The 26433-nt window shown below is 43.1% G+C and overlaps 1 protein-coding gene across 3 annotated transcripts in view; it reads left to right on the forward strand.

Moving 5' to 3' along the window:
* LOC146860504 (aminopeptidase Ey-like) overlaps positions 1–26433 on the forward strand; it is a 724459-nt gene that overhangs the window by 168313 nt on the left and 529713 nt on the right. The gene's annotated exons all lie outside the window — the stretch shown is intronic.

The raw sequence follows: 26433 nt of genomic DNA on the forward strand, positions 1-26433 counted from the left end.
GAAAAATGCATTTGAACAATGGATTGTACATTAATCTGGAGCTTTGACATTGAGCTGCGGTGGTAATACTTTTCAATGTTTGCAGAACTCATATTTATGATTTGTCGTGACAGCACAGCTGTCGCCAGACAATTATGTGAGAACCACCAGGAGAGGGATTTGGCTCCGCCCAGATGTTGGGAACCAGGAGTACATGTTTTGTTTGGGCAGAAGTTGTGTGCTTCCACAAAAATGGCCTGTCCGCCACACAGCTGTGATCATTTCGTTTGTTTATCCAGCTGCCTGGGCTTGAGCTTTAACGGACTCGCACGTGCCACTGTAATGCTATTAAAGCATCTTAAATAACCACATACATTATGCTGTATGTCTGTGGCAGCAGCACAGATGGGAATGGGGCAGGCTTTGATTTTTTGGTCTGGCTTGACAGTGCATTCATAAACCAGACCTATTGGCATTGCCAATGCTTGTTTATAATGTTAACTTGCAAACTGTTTCACTTGCAGGAATGTTAGTTGCTACTTTCAGCTCGATTTAGAGTTTAGTGGCCACGTAATCCATCACAAACATGACCAATATCTCATCCACTCTATTACAGGTGCCATAGGATATACTACACTTGTAATGAGGTGGACGGGAAAGCCTCACATTTATGACTCAGTAATCCATCTGCCAAACTCTTTAAAAAACACTTAGAAGCTTAATTGACCCACCTGTTATTGACCCAGCGCTGGACGCTTAATTGATCCTCCTTTTATTGATACAACTGTGCTCTAGTACAATAAAAGTTGGTGAGCAGGAGAGGTATTTTCATTCTCTCTCCTGCTCTGCGAAGTGACTTTGAGCTTCATGGAGGCAGAGTCTGCCTTCAAGAACCTCAAAATAACTGTGCCAAACCTGTATAAAAAGGAGAAAAAGACTGCTGGAGACTTTGACTTATCAGTGCTGTCCTTGTTATGGTGTCCTTTCGCAGTCTTTCTACTAGTCCTCACACCTGTCCTTCTTTTCTTTTGTCTCCCAGTGCTGTCTTCCTGCCCTCCCTCCTACCTGCCCCTAGCTGTCCTCCTCCTTTGCTTTTCGGCCACCACCCCAGTCACCATTGTTTCCTGACCCCCTTTCCCTCACCCTCCATGGCCATTTAGTTTCCCCGTTCTACTTCTCCCCTACCCCTCCGCATTACTGAACAGCCTGAAATACATATTGCTGTTCTCCATCCTCCTTACATTAAGATTGGAGGAGGAGGAGGCAGGGAGCACATTAACAGCTCTCACCAGCAGCATATGTCACGCTGAGAAGCGACATATCTGGGTGGTGCCAGAGAGAGCACACATTTTAAACTGTATCCTGGAACTCTCTGTGGCATTGGACATCTCGTTCTGCACCACAGGCATGCGGCTCGGAGCTGGTTTGCTGGCTGGGCCACAGTGTTAGTGACAGGCATGTTTTGTGGCTGTACATATTACCACACATTTTTCATTATGTGGTCTAAATTTATTTTATTTTGCGGCCTCAAAATATGGCAAATCATGTTGCGCAGTCTTAAGGGGTCCCATTACAGATATGTACTAATAAGCAGTGCAGGAATCTCTTCAACCACTCTCCAAAATGAACTATTTGACATCAAACTGAAATCGTATTACCTGTATAAATTGATGTAGAGCTTGGCAACCAACATCTCTGTCTCTCTTCCCTGAACACTCTCCTATCAGGGATTGATATCCAGCCCCCCATTACAACTCACTTGCACTTCAAAACACCTACTCCTACGGAGTCCAACACATACACCAGTCCCAATGCTTTGTAAAATTCCTCCATGTACATTGTATGTAACACATCCACACATGTGAATACTCTCTGATCAAATATCCCACAACACATTCTATTACCACTATCGCTTGAAGTTATGTTATGTTATGTTAATGCAATATATAGAGCGCAACTGTTACCCAAGGGTGTCCTGGTGCTATGTGAAGTCCTACAGAGGCCCGCGGGAGGGAGACCATGCATGAGATTAAGAAGAGAATAGCCAGGTTTTCAAGGCCTTCCAAAAAGAGAATAGATTTGTTGTGGATTGGAGATGTAACAGGAGGCCATGCCAGGCCTTCGCTGCGCAGGTGAAGGCGAAGTCTTAAACACAATTAAAGATCAATCTGCCTATGCAACCTTAGAATCTCATCAACCCCGTGACTCATCTCCAACATGACAGGTCACAGGTGCAGGTTTTTGGTCTACATCCACCCTCATTGAAGACTTTGATCGTGAAGCTACTGCACTCACAAAGCCTTGGTTTTGCTCACCCTCTATACCACCACATTACTGCTATAATACAACATCCGCCACCTCAATACAGCAGAAAAAAGTAGTGGAGATTTGCATTTATCCTAAAGAAAGTCCCTTAAATACAAAACGATTAACTCAATGAATGACACTTCTCATTTCAAAGTCTCACTTTGGAAATTACAAACACAACACCAAAACAGGAAGACAGAACATCTTATACCGCTCATCTGGCAGCATAAAGAGTTTTATTGATGGTGTCCTTGACTATTGCATGGATCATCTCACCTCCACTTGTGATTAGGTTTGTCAAAAATGCCTAATGTCAAAAATCTGATGCAGTGAACCGGAAATATGATTTTTCAAAGTTCTAGATGTTTCTAATGCCAAAGAGCACTGGCACCATTGGCGTGGGTCTCCCTTCCATCTTTCGTTTTTTTCTCCTCTGTGTTTGCTAGTGTTAGATGCTCTGGGCGCTGTGCCACTGCCATTCAGTGCCACAGTGCGAATGCTCCCTATTATAAATTGACTGTATGAATTGGTATTCCCATAATTAGCTCATTTGATTTACCTGTTAGTCCCTAGCATAGTGCACCGTGCTCTGCTGTTATGTGTATTAGCTGTCTGGTTATGGAGTGAAAGGGCAGGCTGAGCTCGACCTGGATTGAATAGAGAGATCTGCAGTTGGAGTATGGGGAGGGGTGACCCTTTGATCTGAGCAGGCTGTGCCTGGCAAGGTGAATGATGGCTCCACCTCCCACCGTGCTTCTGATGGCAGACCCCCTCTTCCTGAAAGGCAGGATGCAGCCTTGTAAACAAAGTGCTCCAGGACCACACCGAACTGGTTCTGGCTGGGTTCAGTGACTTGTGACTTTTGAGAACAAAGACTTCTGGGGTATAAATATCTGTGCATACACGGTGTGTTACTTCTGGATGTCAAGATGAACCTCTGTCCGTGTAACTAGAGGGAAAGGACTTTGAAACTTTCAACCATCTTGCTGAAGCAACTACCCAAGGGCCTGATTTGAGCTTGCCTCCTGCTGAAGTCTCAGGGACATTAGACTTCACCCATCAGCCTTCTGAATTCCTATTGAGGGGGATTCTACTTGCAGTTGAGGCTTCTGTCGAGAATTCCAGAACCTCTGGGTCTACTGCGGGGAACGCGGGCCGAGAATAATCGCTATCGCTATTGTAGGCCGCTGCAGCTGAGGAGCTGTTGCCGCTGAGAGCCTGCATCTGTCTGTGCTACGAGAATCATCGCTATAGCTATTGTGGGCCGCTGCAGCTGAGGAGCTGTGCCGCTGAGTGCCCGCACTGGTCACTGCATCAAGGATCTTTGTTATCACCTGCTTGGGTCGCCGCCACCGAGCACTGTTGCTGCTGGGTGTCCGCCTTTAATCACCGCCCCAGGATCATCGTGAGCGCAAGCCGCGAACCGCTGCAGCTGGGAGCTGTGTCCGCTGCAAGTCCGCCTGTCATCATCGGGGCTTCGTCACTAAGGTGCGTGCTGTGCCCCTTTAAACCTCAGGTACATTGTGCATCACCGGGTCGCGTAGACCCCGGCCTCGAACTAAGTTCGTTTCACACGCTTTTGAGTGCTTTTATTGCTTTTTAAGTGAATCTATATGTACGTGCATTGTGACTTCTTGATCGCTTTTGAGCCTTGTGTTAAGCCTATATAAAGATAATAATTTTTCTATAGCTATTTGTGTGGTGTCCCTTTGTAGTGTCTTCACTGCGTTATTGTGTATGGTCATCAATGCTTTACACACGGCCTCTGAGATAGGCCTGTCTGCTCGTGCTACGTTACCACAGGGTTGAGCAGGGGTTATCAAAGGGTGAAGCCCCCTTACTCTTAGGAAGAAGGATCCCTATTTGGACATTGGCGTCAACCGCTGCCAACTAGAGAACCCCATTTCTAACAAGCACTAACAAGCACCAAGCACCAACCACAGGTATCTGGTGGCGCTAGACCTGGGCAAATTCAAACGTTGAGGCCAACAGCGGTTGGATAGAGGGACCAAGTTCTTTCCCATTGAAAGGTTACCTTCTGACTTGTGGAGAAATGTAGGCCTGGTGCTGAGTACACTGAGTTGCTCTATGTGAAACTCCACCAAGTGGTAAAGAAATTATCTGCTCCATGCAGAGTTACGCGGGTGGGCGGAGGGTCCCGCTGCCACTGTTTGAGTTGTGATTTTACGTTAAATTCAATGCAGAGTGCATCCTCACGTTTAAAATTGTGCAAGATTTGCACCAAGCGGTTTGCGTGGGTGCAGCCATCTTGTTTTCTTACTTGAATATGGTGCTGGGCCAGTTTTTGAATCCCTTCTTAATCTTTTCAATCCGCCGCCCTCCTAATTAATCTACCCCTCTTTTTTATTTATTGTGTTAGTGTGTGTTTTTGTATCTATGTATTTTACGTTATTTCATTTTTGTGTGACTTTTTGTATTTTTGTATTTTTTCCCTTTACTTCCGTATTTCTTCTTTCCTTCCTCCCTTCTCCTGTTTCTTTTCTTTTTTTCAACCTACCCAGTGCCATGGCAGAGCAGTACGACCAAGGAAGTGGTGGTGCCAAGCCCTCCCGAACTGCCAGCAGCAGGCACCTTCCTTGAGGGTGGCGGTGCCACCAAAGGGTGCAGCCCCGGGAAATCTTTTGTGAGTTGGAGGGGATAGCACTAGTTTTTTGCGTGCAGTGCCACCTCCCATTCATGCTGGCAGCAGGGGGCAGGCCTGGCAGTGGGTACACCCTGCGGGAGTGTTGGCTGTGTAGGGAAAGGGTTTGCAGGTGTATGTGGCGCACCTGCCAAGTCCAGTGCACCACCAAGCAGCAGACTCACCACTGGGCTGGTAGACCAGACCTGGAGCAGGACCTGCTCGACCTGCTAGACATTGAGATTGCAGGGCCTGGTGAGTATTAATTATTTGTTGTGCTTGTGTTCTATAATTCTAACACTTTTTTCCGAATATCATGCTGCTCACAATCAGAGGTAAGTTATGTTTAGTTTACATTAAGAATACATTATGTGATCTAATTTGAGCTAGGCACATGCTCGGCGCTACCTAATCATACTCGTCGGCCCCGACTTTGAATAATTATTTCAGAAGTCGGTGCAGACGCCTCTATCCTCCTGTCACCATAATCAATTAGTATTATCAGTGAGTTAGCTTTATCTGTGACTTTCTTTATGTAGCTTGTAGAGTCCCAAGTAATTTCAAAGTGGTGTAGTAATAGTATGCATCTATTCAAAAAATGGAGACTGATTAGGTCCATCAAGAGGACTATGAAATGAGAATAGAATCAAATCTCATTCATTGTAATGCATTAGTTCCAAAACTAGTTTTTGTTAAGGAAATTTGGAATAGGGAGTTTAGTATTAGTATGGCCAACCTAACATTAGTCAATACTAGTGCAATAGGCGATCTGATTTAGATAAGTACAATGTTACTGCGTTTGCTTGTCATAATAATTTTGTGGAGATTAACTTTACCACCAATCTATTTTTGTATCTTCTTTATTTCTTACATCATCACCCAAGGGCAAGAAGTGGGGCAGGGCAGAGGAGGGTTGAGAAGAGCTGGGGAGGAGGCACCGACCACCAGCGCCACTGCTGAGGGCTCTGCTCAGCCTAGTAAGTCCTATTATTTCTTTTTATTATTTCCTTAACTTTTACCTCTGCCCACTATTTATACTATTTTTAATTTTGTCTTGTTTATTTTTTTTACTGTCGCCTTTTTTCCAACCCCCTTACACAAATTTTGTTAAATTCCTGTGACCCCTGCATTATCTTTTTATTCAATGTTTTTTTTGGCGCTGACTTTTTACTGTCTTTATTAGTCTATAGTTTTCTTCTGCTTTGTTGGTAATCTGCCCCACTCCCCTATATACATTGTGGTACTGTAAGACTAAGACCAGAATGTTGGTACTACTGTGAAGATTGCAGGCTTAAGTGAGCTAGTATTATAAATAATATTCACCATGTATGCTTGCTGGGAAGGCTTGTTTTTCTTGCTCATGCTCTAACAGTTAACAAGAGAGTGGCCATGGTCAGGAACCATTTCCCGAACCCCCAATGTTGTGTTGAGTAATTCTTTTATACAGTATACCAGCAGTTCCCATGAGAATGCAGGATGGCAGGAAAGGTCTCATTGCATTTGCCAACCAACACCATATGTCTTTTATTGACTATTATTATTCCAACCCTTCATTTTGCCTCAGTGACTCAGAGCATAATCAATCTAGACTATAGCTCTGCCCCTCTGTTACAAAAATCTTTAGGTTGGCCTCACTGCCTGGCTCTTCAAACATTGTGAAGCAACAAAATGCCCAGAGTGATATTTTTGATAGAAGATACTGTAGTGCTAACTGAATGGTAGTGATGTATTGCGGTTGTATTTATCTTTTTAATTAAAAAAATTAAGTAGGGGCGTATCTGGCATCTAAAAAATGTATAGTGTTTTTTCTAGCCATAAAGAGTGACGCTGGCTCAAGTGCTGCTGCAGGAGGAGAAGGAGATTAAGTTGGAGAGGGGGAAGCGGCTGGAGGGACGGGCGGTAGTATGTCACATTGTGTGCTTATTGACAATTACTATTATTGTCACTAGCTAGAAGGGTGTCGTTATCACTAGTGATCGTGAAACACCCACTTTACAAGCTACAGCAGTGGCTTAGTTATGGCCTCTTCTATCTGCAACTCAGCAAAAGCTCACATAATGAATGCTAAAAATAATGTCTTGAGGGAAGCGGGAGAGAACAGAGAGATAAAATAAAGGATGAATGAAACAGTATATAAGTGAAATGCTGCATGGCTTGGTGAAAGGGTGCATGGGTGGGTATTGGGTAAATGGATGAATGGGTGAAAGGATGATTGAAAGAATGGGTGGATACTGAATGGATGGATAATGGATTAGAAATTTTGGTGAAAGACTGGATGAGCGAAAGTAAAGCTTAAGTCATGGTGGCTGTGGGTGAATATACTAGAAAGAAGGAAAGGATTGCTTGGATGAATAAAGAAGGGAGCTCTTCTGGAGAGGGGCATGCTGCTTACCTACTTCTCTTACTTTGTTTTATGGCTATCAAAGCTATGGTTAAAAGGGGGGAAATTTTTAATTTTTCCTACAATACCTAGACCCGTTGTATTTGTTAAGCGAGGCAGATATGTATCCCACCCATTATCATTCATCCCCCCTCCTTGCTAACCGCATTACACCACCCATGACCGAAGTGCAGTATGGTTTAATGTGTGTCTGCTTCAGTTAATGCTGAATTTACAAAGTTTTCAATGCATTGTAAACCAAACACACAGGGTGTGTTTCCTTTTGCCCACTTCACCTACTTAACTCCTTTATTCTTTCCCAAGTTCTCCCCTCCCCCCTAGCCTACCAAAAAATTGAGAAAATAATTATTGGTATATGTCACATTTTTATGGCCTTGCGAAGTGATTTCACAATACATTGCATGCCTTCCCATAACAGATTTATTTTATGCCTTTTCAGATTTTTCCATTTTGACTTTCGCAGAATATAGTTACTCAATAAGCCAAAGTTTAGGCACATGATAAATCGATGATCACTGAAACCCCTCTATTTTATAGCAAAATCTCTACCTAGCCATCTAATCCCTCTACCGTACCCTGCAGTAGAGTGAGTCAAATCACAGTTTTTTAAATCTGGTGTTATTCTGCCTTAATTCTTTTATCCCAGATGGTTAGTGCTTTTATGTGAGGCATGTGTGGGTAAAAAATAAAATTGGCCCTATGATTCTCCTAATCATAATCACATTAAATTCCAATGGCCCTAGGGAACCAGCAAAGCACTGCTGCGGTGCCACCCACTGCTTAATGTTAAACAAGTGTTTGCACAGAGCATTGGTTACAATTTGTCTTTTTTTCTTTTTGTTTTTTTCGATATAGCTACTCCTGCTGGTCTACCAGCACCACCCACAAGGCAGGAGATAGTAGTTAGGCTGTGAAAGCAGAGGCTGGAGACCATCCAGTCTGAATGCAGCATCTGGTGGCCACAGAGGAGGATGAGGCAAAAGTAGTAAGCCAGCCACAGCCTTCAGCCTCCCTGTTGTTACATCGCCGGCATCACTGCCAGCTATCAGGGGCCTGACCGCCACTGCTGACACTCCCTCCTGCTCGGACAGGCAATTTCAGTTTTGTGTCCTGCAGCAGCTCGACCGCATTGAAAGCCAGCTGGGGAACAAAGCCTGGACCAGCTCCAGACCCATATGGACAATATCCTGTTCCAGGCCCTTTTTAAAATATTTGGGTGGAAGGGGCTTCTTGTGGGTAGAGAGGGAGGGATGGGAGTTTTTCTTGGACTTTTGCTTGGACATTGGCTGGGGCTGGTTCAGTTTGTTTGGGGAGAGGGGTGGGCCTGTTGTGGGTGGGGATGATGGTTTTTTTGTGACATGTTAAAGGGGGAAATTATTTTACCACACTCTATGCCGGAAGTAGTTTATTTGTGTTTTACTTTTACTTTGCACTGGGGCCTTTTTCCATAGCATGTTTGTTAAATCTTATTATAAACGTTTATACCAGTTAGTTTTAGTTAATTATATACCCTTGTCTTATTTCCCTCTATAACTATCTTGACCATTATGGGGGATGCTGACATGACGTGTTTTGCCTACAACAACCTAGATAAATGATTACTTATCTACAGTAGCAGTTAGTTGCTTACGTACTAACTTAACTAGTTAACTTCACTCCATAGTTTTGTTACCTGAATATGATTGAAGCAATAACAGGAAAGGCATTACAACTTCACATGCAAGGTCCCACTCCCACTCAGGTGAGCTCCAACTGTGGGATTAATTAGAAAGATTATCCATCGCAGGCAACTAAATAGAATTAACAACACCGAGTTAGTGGGGGATAAATTATATCATAACTTTATAAAAAATTGAGACCAGACTACTACATGACCCAACAAACAATACCTGTTAGTAATACAATAACAAAAAATAGCAACAGTAACTCCTTCTTAGCAATGGGGAACTAGTATTTATTTAAAACTAAAGTTATGAAATACTTCAGTCATGAAAAGTGGACTCAAAGTCTGGAAGTGACAAGAATAAGCGATTACACAACACTAGTCCTGAATGATTATGCTTATGACTGATGTACTTCTGTATCTAAAATATGGATCACTTTATGAGTGGATAGGTAAATGGGTCCAGTGTGGGCTATTGCTTAGTTAGGTAATAGAAGATCCTGCAGTGAGTTGGTGTCACTTTCGCCACATCCACCTCACCAAGTGTGTGATCCATTTATGGTGTAAATTAAGTCACACCTCATTAAATCACACAGTCTGGAGGAAGAGGGTTATGGAATTAATGAATGGATGGGAGAGGGGATTTGGGGAAAGGTATGACAACGACAAACACTACACAAGGACAATATTATTCTGGGAGATGAGCAGCACATCATCGTCATCAATCTGTTGTGGAAGGAAGCAAAGTTTGACACAGTACACTTAAATGCATTGCAAACAATCCTTTTGCCCCAGAGACCCAGGTTATCAGATAACTAAATGTTCTGTCTTTCAGGTTTGAAAACATCAAATTATGGAGAAGTGAACCCACCCAGTGCTAAAAATATGACTGTTAAAAGAAAGAAAAATGATACAGTATTTCAAAATTGAGTAGTGCATCTGCATTCTCTTTGGGAATGCCCATCACTCTTGGGTGCCTGTCTGGACCTGTCCAATAGATAAGAAAGAGTATTGAGCTCAGCTTCTGCCTTTCATTCATGGAGGAGACAAGAAGGACTGTGGATTGTAAAACAGAAACTGTATTGTAGAGTCAAGGACATGAGGAGTGTATCAAGAGGACTCATAGGCAGATCACAAACATGAGGGCTCGGAGTTTCAATTTTGCCACCAGTGCAACACACACACTCAGCAGCATTTCCCAAATCAACACACTTCTTTTCTTACCCCGTTGCTGAATACTCGGCTTCAGAGTCATATTTTCCCTTTGAAATCGATAACTTTTGTCCTCTAGCTGTTGATGAGGTAGTCCTGCTCTGTGTTCTTCCATCCTCTCCTTACTTCGAGTAACTCCGTCCCAATCCCGACCCGAGAAAGTTAGACGTGTAGTGCACTGCTGTTGCAGATCAAGTAGAGAAACAGAATTGCAGTACTTTGTATAGGTTTTTGTTTGTTAACTAAAGTGAATGGTCTGATCTCCGTAGAATCTGAAAAAAGTAGTGGACCCTGAAAGTAAATCTGGCAAAGTGTGAAAGGGGCAACTACATCCAGGAAAAAATCACCCATCATTCAGGCCCCAAGCATTTCAAATAATTTCAATCAAGATTACAAATTACAGCTGAACACCCTCCCTCACTGTCTGCCGCAACATGAATTGGCAATTATCACTCACAATCACTCAATAATATATTCACTTGTTTGTGCAATAGTTACCTGTTCGAATCCAAGCATGTTGGTAGGTATCTCCTCTTTAATGCAAGCAACATATTGGAATTTGGCAGTCTTGTCAATAAAATTATCTTCTGGGGCAGCCGTTCTAGGTGATGAAAAAAAGAAGGATCATACGAATAGAACATCCATGTTACTTTTTGCTAAGTACGTTTGTAAAGTCCAGTCACCTACAGGAAAAATTATCACATCATTCAGGCCCCAAACATTGCAAATCATCTCAATTAAGTTTAAAAATCGCAGTTGAACACCCTCTATCACAGTTTGCCACCACATGAATCATCAATCATCACTCACAATCACTCACTCATTTTTAGAGTAGTTGTAGTTTCCTCTTCCAATCCAAGCACGGGTAGGTTAGGTAGTAGGTACACAATTGTATCTTTGACGGAGGCAACCTATTGGAATTTGGCATTGGCACTCTTATAAAATCAATGATCTTCTGGGGGAGCCCTTTTAAGTGATGCGGAAAAGGATAGGCATGCGAGGGATGCAGGCATTGTCTCTAATGTCATGAAGGAATTGGGGAGGCTGCACACTGGTCCAACTACAATATGGCATATGTGACTAACAAATTGTGGGGCAGCATAAATCCAATACAAACATAATGTTCCACTAGCTTCTTTTTTTGCAAAGAAAGAAGTTCAACTAGAAATAATGAAATAGTTCCATGGTAGCACTGACATACTCAATCCAGGAAGTAGAGTTTGTCCCCAAACTCAGGTGGTTCTCCCTGAAGTTGGTCAGCTAACACACTTGAATCTGACCAGTCCTTTACCTCCTCCTCCTGTGCTGTTTCAGGAACTGGGTAATTCTGTGGAATGAAATGCTGGTTCATTTTGATTGTAGTGAATCTCTCCACGTTTTGAGGTGAAAGACTTGTCCTTCTCCCTGTAACAACTGCACCAGTTGCACTGAACACACTCTCAGCAGACACACTGGCTACAGACCAAGCCAGATACTTTATTGCCAGCCTGTTGAGCTCTGACCAATGGCGCATCTTGCTATACCAATACATCAATGGGTTTTGATCCACATAGACCTATTTTGGATCATCCAGATACTCCTGGAATATCCTCTGGATGGTCATTGGTGCTGCCACTTGCTTGACCACTTTTGACATTGCCTCTGCAATGGACTTCAGCCCTGCCATTTCATACCAATACTATGCCGAGGTTGAGTCCGATCCTTCTGTTGCTGTTGTCACCGGTGGTCTGGTGTCTGGTGTTATTGGCTATTGTGAGACAAGACTGCCCTCTCTGGAAGTTGAAAGCAGCACCCTAGAACTTCAAGGTGGGACTCTAAGTTCAAGTCATACTTCTTCCAGGTCTCTGCTTGCTCAACAATCTATCTCCTGTATTTTGAAACATTCCCTTCAGAAAAAGGAATGAAATTGGGCAGAATTTTATTGTACCATTGATCAAGTAGTGCAGCACAGATGTACTCTTTTGACAAGATGATGTCATGTTTCAGCCTAGTATTACAAGCCAAGCGAAGGATTAAGCTCTCAACCAAGGCGTGTGCTTCTGTGTGTTTGTGCACACCTGCCAGTGCAAACCTTTCAGACACCTTCTTTAGCTGGTCCTGTATCAGATGCACCAATGGGATAGCTTGGCCCATCTTACTGTCCTCCTTGCTAACTTTCTGTGTAAAAACCTCAAAAAGGAGTAGCATCTGTGTCAGGGATTTGACTGGACCCCGTTTGTCTACATCCATGGTCATAGCTTTCCCAATTGCATTCCGCCTCTTTGAATGACATAGTCATTGATCTGTTTGTACTTCTCAAACAGATGTTGCAACATGTAATAGGTTGAGTTCCAAAGTGTTGGCACCTCCTGTATTAGGGCTTTAACTGGTACTCTATTAGCATGCTGAATAATCTACAACTGCTTCCGGGCAGAAATGAGTGCAGATTCTTCTGCAGGTGGTCAATATGTTGCTGACTAGGTCTTCTTTTTTTACAAAGTTTTGCACCACCACGTTGATGCAATGGGACAAACACAGGACCCCGAAATAGCCACCATCTGCCCTTGCTTTAACTATTTTACTGCCATTGTCCATGGCAACAAACCCAGCTCTGACTTCCAGTGCTGTAAGCAAAATATATATAACCCTTTTCAGTGGACCTCGGGCCACTGAAAAGGGATATATATATTTTTCTTACAAACCTGGTCTTCTTTTTAATCCTATCCTCAGTGGACCACAGAATAAAGTCTATTAGGTACCCTGGAGGTTGTTCTAATCACTATTATATAATTTTTACACTCTGTCCCCCACTCGCCTAACTACTTTCACTCATCATAAAACACCTCAGCTCCTCTCTGTTCGCAGAGTAGTAGCCCACACCATGGAACTTGCAGTCCGGGTGTGAGGAGGGAACTCAATGATAAAGCATGCCACCCTCAGGTGAGTGAGGGTTCTCGTCCTAATAATGATTTCTTTCTCAGTAGTTCTGTCTCATTTTGATTTGTTTGATACACTTGTCCTCCTTTTTGTAGAACATACCAGACGTACTTTGTGACTTTTTTCCTAATATATATACTACAATGATCCCCAAGCAAAATATTAAACTGATATCACAAACATTCCTGCAAGCCTCTGGCAAAGGCACATTGGCTGGATGCACAAAATGGCTGCCAGCCAGTGCTACATGTTCAAACAACAGCAGCAAGCAAGAATGAATGAGGAGCAAAGAACACATGCAAGCCAATGGCAAAGGCACACTAGCTAGATGCACGAAATGGCTGCCAGCCACTCGGCCAAACAACAGCGAGCAAGGAAGCATGGGGAAAAAAGCACATGCAAGCCTATGGCAAAAGCACAACTTCTGGATACTCAAAATGGCTGCCAGGCAGTGCCACATGGTCAAATAACAAAAGCAAGCAAGGAGGCATGGGGAACAAAGAACACATGCAAACCTATGGCAAAGGCACACTGGCTGGATGCACAAAATGGCTGCCAGCCACTCGGCCAAACAACAGCGAGCAAGGAAGCATGGGGAAAAAAGCACATGCAAGCCTATGGCAAAAGCACAACTTCTGGATACTCAAAATGGCTGCCAGGCAGTGCCACATGGTCAAATAACAAAAGCAAGCTAGGAGGCATGGGGAACAAAGAATATATGCAAGTCTATGGCAAAGGCATACTGGATGGATGTACAAAATGGCTGATACATGGTCAAACAACAGCAGCAAACAAGGAGGCATAGGCAACAAATGCAAGCCTGTGGCAAAGGCACACTTGCTGGATAAACAAAATGGCGACCAGCCAGTGCGACATGGTCAAACAACAACAGCGAGAAAGGAGTCATGGGGAACAGAGAACACATACAAGCTTATGGCAAAGGTACACTGGCTGGGTGCACACAATGGCTGCCAGCCACATGACTAAACAACAACAGCAAGCAAGGAGGCATGAGGAACAAATAGAATATATTCAGGCCTATGGACACAGACTCCCCCAAAATGACCCCTATCCACAAAGCATGGAGAACAAAGACAAATCAATAGTGGCCTATGGCAAAACACAAGCGCACCCTCTGGACAGACAAAAGGGGCATAGTAATGCTTCAGAAAACACTACCATTAATGTAGCAATGCCAAAGGCAAATATTAACTGAACCATAAAATGTTTAGAACAACACACATTCCCCCAAGGTATCAAATATAACCCCACATGTATACTTTTTGTACACAAAAAAATGTGAAATACACAAAAAACTACCACATTTTTTATTCATTTATTCCAATGCCATCCCAGCCCTAAATTATGTTTTAAAACAACACATATCACAGAAACAGTTGTTTCATGCACTCATGACTAGCACTAGCCTGGGTCTACAAGATGGCCTGTTGGCAGACTAGCCCAGTAAAATAAATAAAGGTTGCACATTTAACAAACATGGAGAAAATTTACTGAACCGTGCAACATTGCTCCTTTACAAACGAAGAAAAATAAAATGCAAAAATATAAACAGACCACTACTAAACATGCAGGCTACCCACCAAAATAACTTTGGAAATTTGAATAAAAGTACAAATAAATATTGGTGCATGCCCTCTATCAAACAAACAACATCCTTATACAAGAGTTTTTAAACTTGTGAAATCTCAAATACAAAGCCTTTAAATCCAATGGTATACGCAGCAGACAAGGAGATTGACCCTTCCAGCTCCAAATCCAAATGAAAAGTGACTAGGAGATGGACACAGCACTGGGAGGAACCTGCTGGACAGGATCAGAAAGTTGGAGTCTTTGGGGCACTTCCTTAAAGTTGGAGAAAATAAGTTTAAAAAGGCTTCTCGCACAAAAAAAAGAAAATCCACCTGAAAACCTCTTTAGCTGCTTCTTGAGCACAAAAGCGTCTCGAGTGGTGCATTTGCGAACAGCACTAGATTGGCGCCCTCACAGCCAGAAGCCATGTGAGCAGGCAGGAAGTCTCATGCGCTCTCACTAGCACCCCCAATATTGTGGCGCTTGAGCGCCCAAAAAAACTTGAGTGCACGAATGGCAAAAAATCCACTTCGTGCCCGGAAGGCGGAAAGCTGGAACCCCGCGCTCCGTCGCAGAGTGCCCTAATTCCTCAAACTCCACGAGCCTAACAAAGTCCGGGCCTAGTTAAATCTCCTCGTTGACTAAGTTGCTGGCGGGCCGTGGTGCCAGGTGGATTCAAAGAAGAGCTCATTGATGATGGCTGGCTGATTTTCAAGACCTTGGTGGAAGCCTTATCTCGTGCTGCAAAATTGAGGCTATCGATGGTCGGAAAACTCCAAGTGGGGGAAGTCTGGGACTAGGAAGACGTCGTCACCATTGATTTGCTGCTCAGCATTGGTCGGGTGGTAGTCTCTGGTTCATTTTGCAGAGAGTTCAGAAAAAGTTTCTATGTGTCCAGTCTTGCAATTTTGAAATGTTAAAGAGTACACTCTAACACCAGGTCCAGGACCTTTCAGGCACCACTTTGGGGTTAGGACTTAATCTTCCAGAAGCCACCAGCAAGGTACAAGGCAAATTCCGGTGGAACTAGTCAGGCGAGTGCTGCAGAGATTTGGGCTTCTTGCAGTTTTTGTGTTCTTGGAGCTGAACAGGTGGCTAGCCAACTAGCCCTTCGAGGCCACTCTTCTGTCCTAGGTACAAGTGCAGAGTGGAATCAGGCCCTGGTGTTTCTCCTCACAGGATAAACAGCAGGTGTAGTCCTTCTTCTGTGTTCCACCGGTCCAGAGGTGTTCTGAAGCAGATACTAAGGGTGTCACTTGTATGACTCGTGCCAGCCTGTGAGTGGGGTAGACTCCTGGCCACTCCCTAACCAATGGTGCAAAGGTTCCCGGGGTGCCCCTTTTGTAGCACCTCCTTTGTGATTTACAGTAAACTATCCCACAATGCCCATCTCTACCTAAAACCAATGTGGCAAAAACTTTCTTCCCTGGTAAGTGCTACCCCTGAGGTCTGTCTAGGAAAATGAGAAAACTCATCCTACAAATCAGTTCAGAAACAAGTCTCTGCATCCCACTGGGATTGGTACCATTCTGGGTACTTGGACAATGGCATGGATAGATCTAGGTGGGAGTTACATCTTCTTGTTATATGGGATACTGCTTTGAAGCGTGAGCAGTTGGTGGGCACAACCCCAGACCATCCTGTCATGAGGAGGTCACACCCCCTCCCAGCCAAGACCTTTTTGTTCCCTTTCCCAGGAGCCATTCACACCTCCTTGCAGGATACTGCAGGCTGCCAGGTGACAATCGGAGATTAACTTTGAAAAGGCTGCCCAAAGCTTCAGGCAGGAAAATGTCAATTTTCAAAAAGTGGCACTTTCAAAATAGTAATTTAAAATGCAACATGACCATTAGATTGTACTATAAATTACTATTAATTTGAATCCTTGAAGGTGATAAGGCAGTCCCAAGAAATTACCGGCCCATCTCTTTACTGGATTCCACAGCCAAACTGATGGTCTGGTTACTCTTAAATAGATTGGAGGCTTGGGTGGTGGAAAAGAGTGGTATAATCCCCAGCTAATATAGCTTTAGGAAAGGAAAGGAAACTGTGGACCAGTGCCTTAATTTAAATCTAATAATAGCAAAGTGTATGGTGGCAAAGTGGCACAAGTTGTTATAATGTTATAATGTATCTCAGTGCTTTTCTATGGGAGAGTCAGCTTTTGCAAAGTGAAAACAGACTTTGGAGATTTTTCATTGCCAGTACATGTAAAACGTAAGTACACATGTTCCACTTTTTACATGCCATGCACCCTACCCATGGGCCTACGTGTGGAGTGACTTATAAGTATTAAAAATGAAGGTTTACACAAGGCTTATTTTGGCAACTCTAATTTGCAGTTTTAAAACTGCATAATCAGGCTTCAGAGGCAAGGCAAAAGATATGCTTTGTATTCTTACTTTAGTGGTGGAACAATAAGTAATGCTCCCCACTAGTGTCATTTAACTTTCAGGCCCCGGTACACTGGGTACCATATACTAGGGTGTTAGAGGTAAGTTAAATGTGTCAATAAGGATTTTTAACCAGTTCAACATGTTTCAGGGTACAGAACACATGCACTGTCGGCTGGTTAGCAGGGTCCTAGAGTTCGGAGCCCAAAAACCAACAGCCTCAGTCCAAACCAATAGTGGTGATCATTCAAAAGAGGAATTTTCTTACAGTTCCCATAACTTATTTTGTACAAGTTCATTATTGTTTAATACATCTTCTCCATGCCTCCCATCTCAGATCTATACCAACTTCTCCAGGCTAAAAAATACTTTTCTTTCAAATATTCACATTCTAACCGAAATTTCAGGCCACACAAACCTATAATAATGGCGTGAAAGGCTGAATTCATTTTCAGTGCCATGTGACTTAATAAAAACAGTTGTTGTGCACACCTTAGACAGCTCTACCATGTGGTAGACTGTCACTAGAGTTGGAGATGATGCTGACAATTAGTGTTGGAGCCGAGCACCAGAAACCACTGGCTCAAATTAAGCACTATTTAAAAGTATAAACCACATATCAGTGCACACCTCAAATACTTCATCTTATTGTCATACAACTCAATGGTACTGATTTTATTTAGTTTGAAAGGATGAGAAGCAGAGTTTGCTGTCTTCGAATTAGACCCTGCCAGACACGCACAGTTCTCTGTTTCAGACACGGTTAACCTCTGAGCTATAATTACATGTATGCTAATATCAGAAGTGCCTGTGGAAGGAAAATTATAGGTGCAGTACAGAAGTAAACCGGACCGCCTGGGTTAGGACATGAGAGATGTGCCTCTGTTGGATGCACTGTGTGCTTGGCATTGTAGCATTGATATAGCGCTTTATACCCTTATGTGGGGTGCTATAGCACGCTACACCTTCGAGGAGTGCACAGTTGGCCGTGTTGAATTTGCAGGAAGTTTTTTGATGTCAGTTGTGAGTAGCCGGAGAGGTGCTCCTATCTTAGAGGCAGCGCCCAGGAGGGTAGGTGCACAGTTAATACCAAAACATCAGGTAACTAAACAGCACCAGCCGAGCCAGAGCGACAGTGCAGTACTGTGTATGCACAGCACAAAGGAGGGTAAAGCGAAGGCGCAGAAATCCATGTGGCAACAAGCACATGACACAGGGGCCAGTAAATTAATAAAAAGAGGCCAAATGGCAAGGAAAAGGACTTGATGACATGAGCTGTATCCATGGACTGTCTTTGAAGTAGGGATATTGCCTGCTTCTTGCAAAAACACTTCATGAACAAGGAGAGAAGTGAAAGAGAATTCATTCTTGGCAACCTGAACATAAACTACATGATCTTTAAAGGGCTACGCTTTACTTTCTCTTACTAAATCAGTAGACGTCAACAATTTAATTAATGCACAAACTCTTTTTATGCACCCAAAAGGCGTATAAGGCCGATGAGTAACAGTTTGGCAAGCCCTAGTTGGTTCAGGACTAAGGCACTAGCCAGACCTGCATCCTGTACATGTGCCATGGTGCTTAGTAAGTTGCTGCTGTGACGACAAAAGAATGAATATACTCTCCCTGTGTTACCCTTCTATCTTCACCCCTACAAGCGAGCCCGGTACTTTGTCTTAGATCCCAGAGGATCCTGCTCTTTCTAGTGTTACACAAGGAGGCACACACCTGCCCTTCTAGACTTATCTCCCTGCCAACTTAAACTTTATTTATTAGCATGCAATCATATTTAAGGGTAAAAAAGCGACAATTTTGTGAACACAGATTTACTCTGAATCCTTTGCTTCAACTAGGACAACAGCGTGAGGAGCAGTCTGCTCCCAGGTTGTCAAATACCACAGAGGCTCAAAGACAAGTTCTGCCAGTGGTCACCAGGAGGTAAGCAAGGCCTGCACTGGGGGAAAGAAAGGGTGGCCAGGGCAGGGAGGAGCAGCAGGCGATAGAGTGGTGAGGTAAGGTGGGGTGGGGGACTATCAGCAGAGAAGGGAAAAGGAACACTTGAGGGAGAAGCACAGTGCACATTATGTGCGTCATACCCCTATGTGTGCAATCCTGTGTGCTCCCCCATGTTTGTGTGTGCCTCATGCTTATGTACATCAGTTGTGCTTATGAGCATGAATTGTGCCTATGCTTGTATGTGCCTGATAGTGTATGATACCGTTTGCTTATGTGTATGCTAGTTTGTGTTGCCTGACTTAGTGTTGTTGTATGACTGATTGTTATTGCTTGTATGTCCCCGTTTACGCAAGCCACGTGTGTGTGTGTTTGTGCCCGTCGCAGGCACATAACTTTCTATTTATGTGTGTGTGAACACCTTTGCTGTGTTTATAATTATTGCTCTACTAATGTTTATGTGCAAGTCACACTGGACCAATGTGCATGGGCATACATGTGAAAGATTTAAATGTATATGGTAATGGGTGTTGTATTGAAAAATATGCATGTATTTGAAAATTCAGTTTTGTCCATATTTGTATGTGCTTATGGTCTACTCGTAAGCCTTTCCAAGTGCTTGTGTGAACTATGTTAAAATAATTGTTATGTTTGTGGCTGGTCCTCACATGTGCATGGATGCACGGGATTTTACATGTATGTGTGTTATCTGTGTGCCTTTGTGTGTAAATGAGTGCCTCCTTTATTTGTTTGTTTTCCTATAAACTCATGTGCTAAAGCTTGAGTATGTGTGCCATTTGAGTATGTGTCCTCATTGGTCTGCATGGGTGCAGCGGTATGCTTCTTTGTGTGCATGTGTGTGTGTTATTAGTGTATATGTGGGCATGGATGTGCGTCACATGTGTGTACATAGATTGGAAAGGCTTTTTCTGAAAAAGGTGATTTGGATTCTTTTGGAATATAGTTTTCAATCTCATATTCTGGTGACAATGAAACATGGCTTCTGTGGCTGAGAAACACAGGAAAGAGATAATCTGGCAAATCCCATTTTAATTGTATGTACTTTATGTGTGTACGTCTGCATATGTATCAATGTGAGAAACTGGTGTGTATTTCCTTTTGGAGTTTTTTTCGTACAAATGTATAAACATCCTGGATATGAAAAGCGCTTAATGTATGCATTATTTAGTTTTTGACGGTCTCCATGAAGGCGTTTAATACTTTGAACACGTGTGTATATGTGTTTCCACTGCTATGTTTGTGTATGTAGCGTGCACGCGAGATATACTTGGGGGTGTGTGTGTACGTGGCATTCATAGCAGTGTGTGTGTTCACCTTTGCTGCGTGTAGCTATTGCTCGGGGAAAGTACGCGACTGTACAAATTATGCTGAGGAATGTGCACATGCTTTGGGTAAAATATTTATAATGTGGGTGTAGCTACGTGTCTGAGGCATTCCCAGGTGCCTCTGTTTGCGAGAGTGTGCACGCTTGTGTGAACAATGTTGAATAATGGTCATGTCTGTGTGTGGTCTAAGTGTGTTTGTGTGCGTGCATTTGTGCACCTATGTGTTTGTTGAGGGAATTATGTATGTGTTTGTGCACATAGTTTGTGTCCTTTCAAGATTATATTTGTGTGCGAGAGATGCGTGTCCTTGATTGTGGGGGAGTGAATTCTCATAGTACTGCACTGTGCTGTTAATGGAAAAACTGCATATTTGTAAGAATCACCGATAGGGGTTACGTTAAAGTCCCTGCCCTTTCAGCCTCCTACTGGCCAGGGGCATTGTACCTGTACACCGTGCCCAGCGCCGGAGGCATAATTGCTCAGGGCAGGCCTCCGACTCAGTTAACTTCACATACCAAATAAGTCTGTTTATTATCAAGCAGCGTTGGTTTGGAAACTTACAGTTACTGGTGGGCGGCACTGCCTTTGCTGCCTGCCCTCAACGTCGAGCTGAACTACTGGTGACTCGTCGGGTACGTGTGTGCAAGGGCGTGGCAGTTTGAAAAAGTCTACGCACGCTGCCGCACAGCCCCTACCCCGGCAGAACTAAACCAAGCCCAATCAGTGTCCCGCCCACCGGCAACACTAAATTAGGGCCCAAGGCAAATTTTCATCATAGCTATGGTTGAAGTCTTTCTATTATTGGCTCTCAAAGCCACAACACTCTTCACCGGTGACTCAGGAGAGGAACAGCACTGTCTGCGGTGAGTCGGTGAGGTAATTATATTTACTTTCCACATCATATGGCAGACGCCTGGTGTAGACCCGGCCCTAATAAATAAGTGCCGGTGCTAAGCACCAGAAGGCACCGGCACAAATTAAGCACTGGGTATTGCCAAGGATTGTCTTACATTTGTTTTTGAACAAATGTGGTTCTCATATTTCTGTAGCAGCCCTCTTGGGTAACTAGTTATTAGTGATGTTTTCTTACTATCACTTTGATAAATGGCTGGACAGGGTTCTTATACTTTGTTTATAGAATTAGTGCTGCTGACCTGACATCTGTGTTTGTCATTCTTAAAGAGATTACAGATGAGAGTAAGCTTTAGTTAGTGCAGGATTTTCTCATGTGACATGTTTAAGCACTTAATTGAAAACACCTAGTTTTTCTCAATGTACGGAGTATTTTCAAAATACAAAAACACGAAAGTATGATGAAGTCTGCTATCGATTGTTTAGAGCTGTAATGCATCCTCTGAGGCATTCTACATTACCCACAGTGCAGGTTACTACACATAGGCTACAAAACCAGCATTCACAAAGACAATAGATGGCATTGGCTGCCAGTCTTTTCTGTGTTGTCATTGTTTGTGTGTGGGTGTACCTCTTGAGAAAGAGCAGAATACTATTGTAAGAAAGTGGTTTACTACTTGAGAAGGAACTGAGGTCCACCACAAGTAATAATGGCACTATCTTGTTAGTTTAGCTAAAGGTTACATTTGTTTATGCTTGAGGTAAATCCTTGTAGCAATGGCATAGAGCAGACAGGCTCAACTTAGATAATATGTGTAAAGCATTTAGTAATATCAAAACAGTTAAAAATTAAAAAACACAACACAATAAACCTCTCAGTTCAATTTATTAAAATAGAGAATACTTTAATGAGCAAAATGACAACACCAAAATGACAAAAATCCAATAAGAGTAACCAGAGATATAATTTTGTAAAGATTTAAGTAAAAATAACACCAAACAGTGCATAGCACCAATGGCAGTCAATTGTATCGGTAGACTGAGACCTAGGCAAAATTTCAGGCTGACTGCAATTGAGTGCTTGTCGCACACTAACCAGGTTCAATCCATCTGAGGTTTTACCTTGGGCTCTATGACCTTAGATAAGCATTGTTCAAGGTCCCGGTGAAGTCGTTAGTTTTGGCTGGAGAAGGCTCTGAATGGGAGAAATTCAAATTTAACATTCAGGGAACTCCTCTCACCAGATGAATACTTTTGTCCTTTGGACTTAGTCGCTTTTTCAGAGCTTGAAATCCTCCACCAGGACAATGCCACAACTGTGACTGACGAGGGTTTCATGAGGCCTGATATCTTCTCAGTGAGGTCCTTCTGAAACTGATTTGCTGCTGTTGAGAAGCTCTGAGCTGAGGAAGTCTGTTTTTTCCACCCAGCTGTAACGCGCATTGGGGCGATCACCTTGACTGGTTTGTACCAGTCCTCCCAAGGTCTTGAATTCCAAAATGTATCCAAGTCCCAGATTTTCAGAAGTGGTAGTCTTCCAGTTAGATACAGTCCAGGGTTACAGGACCTCCAGAGGAGCACTTGGGGGTCAAGACTCCTATCAGCAGAGGCCACCAGCAGGGTCCAGCTCAGGTCCAGTTATTACTGGCCAAATAGGCACTTCAGAAAAAGACGTCTTTCAGCTTGTTGTGGCCCTGTCGCTTACAAAGGAGGCCGGTCAACTGACCCTTGGAGTCTGCTTCTTTGTCCTGAGTACAAGGTGGAGCAAGTCTAGCCCTTCGGGTGTCATCACGGGTCTCAAACAGCAGGTCCAATCCTTCTTCTGTTCTTACACAGGTGAAGAGTGATCTGAAGAAGGGGTCTTTGTGTGCCCTATTTATGCCTGGCCTAGTTGTGGGTGGGGTTGACTCCTGGCCTTTATTGAATTAATAGGGTAAAGGTTCCTAGGGTAACCCTACCCACTTTTGCAGCATCTCCTATTTGCCTTCCTGTAAACAGTCCCACAGTTCCCCTCACTTACTAAATTCAACAAGGAGAAACCCTTCTCCACTTGTGCAGACCCTGTGTGACCAGCCAGAGGCAGGGTTAGGGTAATGAGAAGGGCCTCCTCAGTGGTGACTCCAGACCAGCTTTCCTTCCCTGCTCCCCCTTACCACTGGGTAGGAGGTCTGGCTGACTAAGAAGACAAAGGAAAAGCCTGTAATCTGACATCTGCCTGTGACTAGGGAGGCCCCTTTGAAGTAAATTAAGCTCCTGGGCACCACCAACTGATCTTCTTGCCAGAAGAAACATAAACACCTCCCCACACCCAAGTCATTGTCTTGTTTTTCTGAGAGCAGTTTGCACACCTCATACGGGCCATTTGCCAGCTGGGTGGCAGTTGGAGGCTATGCAAATTATCCCCCAGGAGCTTCAGATAAGAAAAAGGTAACTTTCTACAAGTTCTGTTTCCTGAATATTTATTAGCTTTGCCATTAAGTTAAGCTTTTAATTATAATAAATAGCTATTTAATCATTTTTCTCGCTGGTGCCTAGTCTGAGATAGTTGAATTAATGTTAAATATTGCTTCCCAGTGTTTCTCCATGAGCCAGCCAGCCTTCCTACGGGAGAAATAGCTTTTGAACACTTGTCACTGTAAGAACATGTTAATTATAAAAGTCTAATGTCCTGTATTTTAATACCAAGCATGCTGCGTTGTGGGCTACAAGGCCTAAACATGAGTGTCTTATTAATATTTAAAAAGAAGTTATTCTCCTGTCAAAAAGCGTATTTTTCACAAGACAGGCTGCCGTTTTAAAACGGCAGCAGCCAGGCTGCATTGATAGTCCTGCAGTCATGTTTGTCTTGTCACACAATTAGAAGTAGTGCTGTAGTTAATAGATCAAATTTAGCTTTCCATGCCATGGTTGTATTTTGGGACAACATATACTATGGCCTTAGCAGGAAAGTTAAACAGACCAGTAAGGAGTAAGCCAATTTTGACATGTTTTAGAGATCATTAGTACTGGCGCCTGTTTAGCAGTGTCCCAATGCACAGACTCACATAAAGAACAGTATCAGTCAAAGGAAAATTGGAGTGACCACTCAAAAATGGGCACTTTCTCAAAGCTATCACTCACAGTGAAGTTAGCCAGTGGTTGAAGTGGACTCACCTATTACCCATCCTACACTGTATTACACAACAACAGACAAGTAGAAGAAAAGGGCTGGCTGAAAGCTCCTTTAAGTATAATATACAAATAACTTTAGTAAAATCTAAGTCTTGTCCAACCCCAGACGTAACAAAGTGGCTGCCAGGGTCTCAAGAAACTGAAAACGAAAGAAAATCTACAATTTTGTTTCAGAATATTGTGAATACTTCCAAATCATTCTCGTGACATAGTTCTTGCTATAGGAAGTTTTGGAGAAAAGTGCTACCTGTGGATAAAATAATATTCTAATGGTCAGAAGCTTAAGACCAGCTGTTAGAGCTTTGTCAAACATTATGCAGCTGCACACATGGTTGTGTAGTTCCTGTCTACCTCCATTTCAAAGGCTTGTCAATGTAAAATCTCTGCACAATAAGCATTGGCAAAGCAAATCGGTCTCACTTTGCCAATGCTTATTTGCTGCTTGTATTGGCTTTACCAGTTCTTTAATTCATGCAGTTTTGTAAATAAGAAAAATATGGGAACACAAATAATTTGATCATGGACCCCACAATGGTGTATAGGAAAAGTCATACTTCCTGCTGTCAACCAGTAGGTGCTGTCAGGCATGAATAACACAGTTTCCAGACGGCATATTTTAAAATGGGATCAACCTGCCTACTACATAAATAAAGCTACGATTTACAGAATATGCATATCATTCACGACTAACCAGTCACACCCCTGGTCTTCAGGTCATCTGACGATCACAGATTCTCTCTCCCTCCCTCTTCGCTCAAGGGTAAAATGACAAGCCATATGTGCTTATAAAAACTAGTCACCAGCAGATCAAAGTTGAAAGGCGCTATATCAGTAATTTTACTGGATTGAAATTTGCAACTTAATGTAAACTTTAAACACAAATGTCCGAAAACTAGAACTGCCCCTTTAAACTTTCCCAAATACTGACACTGGTGCTGCTAAGGCATTTGCAGGAAATATGTGACCACGTGCTGACCATTTAATTAGTAATCACATCCAATGTGCTCATTGAGGCAAAAAAAGAAACAAAAACTTGCAAAAGTGGAAGTATTGGACAGCATTAGATCAGGGATTGATCAGGGTAAGGCTGCAGCCCTTATCCTATTTGACTTGTCCAGAGCCTCTGATATGGCCTCCTATCGCCCATTCATGCAGAGGCTGCATGAAATTGGCCTGCACTCAGATGCTTTGCAGTGGTTTGGATCTTTTCTGATTGATAGATCTCCCTCTGTACACCTGGCCTGTTATAAATCTAATACCCACTTGTCCATCTGTGGGATTACACAGGGTTCTACACACAGCCCCACTTTGTTCAATATATATGTTGCACCCTTGGCAAATATTGTAAAGGCTTGGGGCTTTGAAATTCTCTCTTAAGCTGTTGATACTCAACTGATCATCTCTATTGATGGGAGACAAAGGGAGTTTTGAGAAAATTTAATAGGATGTCTCTCAGAAGTTGCCATGTGGATGCGGTCTCACTGTTTAAAAATCAATGCTGAAAAGACAGAGATCTTGCTCTTTGGAGGGGCATGCAGAGTTTGGAGCGGCTCCTGGTGGCATTCTCTCCTAGGATCTGCCCCTAAACCAAAGAGGGTAGTTAAGGCTCTGGGGGTTTTAATCGATGATACTCTCTGAATGGAAGATTAGGTGAACATTATTTGTGGAAAGTGTTTTGGTTTTCTATGCATGCCGCACAAGGTTTTTCACTGGCTCAAGGTAGAATGACGGAGAAATATCACCCAAGCTTTGATTATGAGTAGGCTGAACTATAGAAATGCATTGTACCTGGGAATGGTCCGACTTCCTATTTACTCACCTTCAATCTATAAAAAATACAGAAGCTATATTTATTTGTAATAGCACTCTTAGGAGTTCTGCCCCCTCCTGCTTGAATTCACTGCACTGGCTTCCAGTACATAAGAAAGCCAAATTTAAGCCATTATATTATGTACATAAGGCACTTGATGACTCCGGTCCAGCTACTTTGTGTGACTGTGTCACTTTTT

Source organism: Triturus cristatus, chromosome 3_1, assembly GCF_964204655.1.
Source record: "Triturus cristatus chromosome 3_1, aTriCri1.1, whole genome shotgun sequence".
NCBI classification, from domain to species: Eukaryota; Metazoa; Chordata; class Amphibia; order Caudata; family Salamandridae; genus Triturus; species Triturus cristatus.